At 36.8% G+C, this 4,459-nt stretch overlaps 1 long non-coding RNA gene across 1 annotated transcript; it reads right to left on the minus strand.

Moving 5' to 3' along the window:
* Positions 1-564: 564 nt before the first annotated feature.
* On the minus strand, positions 565-3,290 carry LOC113343765. Its single transcript, XR_003357391.1, has 2 exons — positions 2,726-3,290; positions 565-2,617 (listed from the first exon to the last, which is right to left on the minus strand). It is a non-coding gene; the product is annotated as an uncharacterized LOC113343765 (long non-coding RNA).
* Between the last annotated feature and the right edge of the window lie 1,169 nt (positions 3,291-4,459).

The following is a 4,459-nucleotide window of genomic DNA, read 5'->3' on the forward strand; positions in this document are numbered from 1 at the left end:
AACTAAAAGCAAACAAAGCAATAAAGCAAGCAATTCAGAAATATGTGAAAGTATTGGTCAAGGATTTAGTTTTCATTCACTAACATGTTCTTGTCTTAATAACTAGAATTGATATTTAATCTCTCATTATCAAAAGCCCTAAGATATCTAGTCGAAAGAATATCCCGCAATTTCCTCTTATCATCACACATACATGTAAAACGAGCTACAAGTATGAATTCTACCAAAAGAATAACCTAACGCCTTGCACTAATCAAGTTCAATTCCCATGGAGCATTAAGATTCATGAAATTAGGCTAATCATTGCAATTGAAATACATTGCGCAAACAATTCGAACAAAGGTCACGGTTCACATATGACTATAAGGATATATCACTACAACCTACAATCATATTTATGCTACTTGTGCTCGAGGATTATCGCTCGATGAAAAATCCTAAACTAGCTATAGATATGAATATGAGTTCTACCAATTTTCAACTTGACAAAACAAATACTCAAATCATGTTGCAATACATCAATCATGCAACTATATTTTCAGAGAATCATGAACGATAAATATGAGACAAAACTAATATATTGAATCAAAGAATCATGTTATGTGAAATCCAACTCACATCTTAAAACCAATAATAAAAACTAGCTCATGTTCATGGAGTTCATAACAAGAAGAAAAAGAAAAGCTTTCATGTTGTGAACCCTAGAAACGAAAGTAGAACTCTCCCTAATGGAGATATCTAGGTTTAGAGAAAGAATGTTCTGTTTATATGCTTCTCCCATTCCAAAAGGATACTCTTTCTAAATGTAGGTCTTCTCAAAACCCATCTCCACGTGGTCCACCAATCCCATGTATATAAAAAATACGTCTCTGGTAAATTGCGTTCAAAACTGGTCGCCGGAGTTGCAGACGTCATTACCGGAATCTGGTCACTGTCGTCGGAATCCGGCATCGGGAAAATGTCTCTGGCCACCTGAATGATCAGAAACTATCACCAGGAAATTCTACACTTCCAGTGCTCAACTCTGCTTCTCTGCAGTCCACACATTCACAAAAGAACCACTTAAGCCAATTCCTTGTTCTTGCGAAAACGTGCCCAAAAGCGTGACTCGTAGCTCATATATCCCTCCGTAGACTCTTGCATCCGAATCGAACCCCCTTCACGATTCAGTGAAACTTTGCAATTCCCACTTTCTATTCCGAAATCCGGCAACCGGAACTAATACCACCAGTGCACCAATTCAGCTCACTTTTCGCACTGTTTCTGCAGCCTTGTTCAGGCACTGTCACTTCCCTGCAATTCCTAACATGCATCTAAGCTCATTTTTTAGCTTGAATCACCACCAGTTCCATGCATTAGCACACTTCAATAGCACCAACCAGACTCTCCCATATCACAACTGCCACTGTAACTGCATCTAAGCTGCAGCAAACACCATCTCAGCCTTGCAATCTCTCACTTCATTCTTTCTTTAACTTCTGTAGCAGCTGCAACTCCACTTCCAGCTGCATCAGCCCAAGGCTCAAGTACTAACCACAATTTCTTGCTGCCATCTCACATCAGCAGCACATCTCAGATTTATTTCAATACCCACACAAGCCTAGACCAACACAGATTCAAGCCTTCATCGCAGTGCCATTACATCCATCCTAATTCGAGCCTACAAACCCATGAATTTCAACCATTGCTTTATCTCCACAAAACTTCAAGCCTCAAGCAGTCACTGTTCCATTAATCTTCTCAGCTTCATTACTAGCTGCACATTTGCCCTAACATTCATCTACTTCAGGTTACCATTCATTCCTGCAGCTTACTTATTTCAGTCTCAAGCCAATGCCAATATCTTCTTTATCCTGCATTCAAATCAACACAAGGCTTCAACTGGTTCACTTCATTGCAGCTGCAGCATCTTGCCATTTTCCATTTCCATCTCAATTACAGCTCGAACCCATAACTGTGTGCTATTACAGCACCATAAAGACCAGTAATTTTCCACTATAATCATTTTGCCTATCCTAACATTCATCTATGATCCACTCTGCAAAACAGCACACCTGCAGTTCCATTACCACCACTAGCTACTCCATCTTGCGGCCAATGCTTGGATTAGCACAAACCCACTTCTTGAAAACCTTCAATTTCCTTGTTCTTCTTGTTTGTGAAATCAGCTTCTCATCCAACACCCTAATCTTCTTCATACCTAAAACCCATATGCTCAGCTACAAATTCTGGAGTTTCAACTCAACTTTAATTTCAGACACCCATCTTCTCAGCAGCAACTTAAATCTTCAATAATTCATCTTCTACACACCCTAACTTCTGCATTTTCAGATTCGAGTTCTCCTTCTCTGACCACAATCTTTGATTCACACAAACCCTAACTGAACTCTCAAATCTCCCATCTGTTCTTCATCAGTTCCATGTCTTGATTTCAGTATCAAATCCACCTTGTTCCTCGACCATCACAGATTGAAATCAAACCCAAATTTCTTCGATCTGATTCAAAATCTTCACTGAGACTATAACAACATTAAACCCTTGAAGATCTACCATGGCAACAACAGATTTCTCTGATTCTCAGTCAAATTCCATGTAAACTCCATCTCTGGTTCTGCTGCTGAAGAAATTAGGGAAGAATCAAATGATAAACTGATTCCCCCATTTTAGGTTTTCTGTAATAAATCTAGAATGACTATCAACGCCCATGGGTGTTTTTAGCAATTACCCATAGACTCCAATTGGTTGCCCCCTATCCTTGACTGGGTCCCGGATAGCATTTTCCTGTACAATGACCCTTTTTTTTGCTCCTTTTCGGTCCATATGACTCCAAAACACCTATAAATTCAAAAACACACATAAGATACATAATTTACATGAAAATTCACAAAGAAAGCATAAACAATAGATATAAATGTAGGTGTTTATCACACCTATCAAATTCCCCCACACTTAGACTTTGCTAGTCCTCGATAAAATCAAACAAAACAATTCTAAAACATACATACAACTCCGTGTCGCCGAGGATACGATTACTCTTAGCATGAATAACTGGCCTTTAAACCCCTAGGTGTCCCTAATGGACGAGTTATAGACTCGTGAAGGTTTATAAGAGGTATACCTACAAAACCTATATTTCTAACTCCAGCCACCTGTGACAATTTAAGAATGGCACTAAATATTTTTATTAATTGGCATACTATCAATGATTACAGGAGGAAGTACCCACTTTCAAATCCAATTCATAAATTAGTAATATAGCTTTATCAGAAAGTTGAACACAACCACAATACTCGGAATCGAATCAACCACAATCATATGAAAAAATAAGAAGATGGATATAGAAAGTAGATGGAGGCGGACTGTTGACTAAGGTGAACGGTGTTTCCCATATTTGTCTGAAGGTCACTGACAAAACAAACCTAAAAATCCTATTGGATTGAGATACTGGTCTGAATTCTAATATCAACACAGCTGACATATACAAGGGAACCAGCGGTCGACGAACTTAATTCTAGATCAATTCACTGGCATATACAAGGAAACCAGTAATCGATTTTATTCAACACAATAATAATATATATTTTTTCTTCTTCTTTTCTTTTTCCAATTTTTTTTCTTTTTTTCTTTTTCTAATCGACAACATGATTGGATCTTTTTGAATCCAAGTGCATGATTCTTGTCAGCAGATTACATGGTAATTCCCATGGATCCTGCATTCCGCGCTTGCTTAGGCGACGGAGACAGGGAGAACACACACATATTGCTATCCAAGTGTCAATTTTTTTTATTTATTTTTATTTTTTTATATGCACACCATTTGGTCAAATTGGTCTGGTCTTTTTTTTTTAGTAACTCAATCACTCTATTTCATCCTAGCAGTGATAACAATTCGATGTTGGTGCCCCACCAAATCACTTAGAGAAATAATAGATAAATATTGAAAAATAAAAATAGAAAACGTGATATGGTGAAGACTCCGAGATATGGTGACAACTATCATGTTATTTGTTTTTATATTTTATTTATTTTTATATGAATAGACTCTGTTAATGAGTTCCTCAACTCCTACAACCACGATGTTTCCATTAGTGTAAGGCACAAGTTTCTAGACTTAGGAGTTTATCATCTTCTTTTTTTTTCTTTCTTTTTTTTTCTTTTTTAGTTTTTCTACTTTTTTTCTTTTCTTATAAACACAAGGGAAAACTAACAAGGCTAAAAACTCTATATGAAAACACTCCCCCACACTTAAACTTTACATTGTCCTCAATGTAAAATTTAGTCATTCAAAGTAAAGTTCAAGATGGGAAATTCATAATATGATAAATATACACAATAAGAAAATAAAATGCATAATAAAAATTGATACTCCAACACATAGCTATTTCTGAACAATAGAGGATAAACACTAAACAAGCTATTTAGTTGGCATCTAATCCCAACTCAGCCAATATATACCTCA

Source organism: Papaver somniferum, unplaced genomic scaffold (assembly GCF_003573695.1).
Source record: "Papaver somniferum cultivar HN1 unplaced genomic scaffold, ASM357369v1 unplaced-scaffold_65, whole genome shotgun sequence".
Lineage (NCBI taxonomy): Eukaryota > Viridiplantae > Streptophyta > Magnoliopsida > Ranunculales > Papaveraceae > Papaver > Papaver somniferum.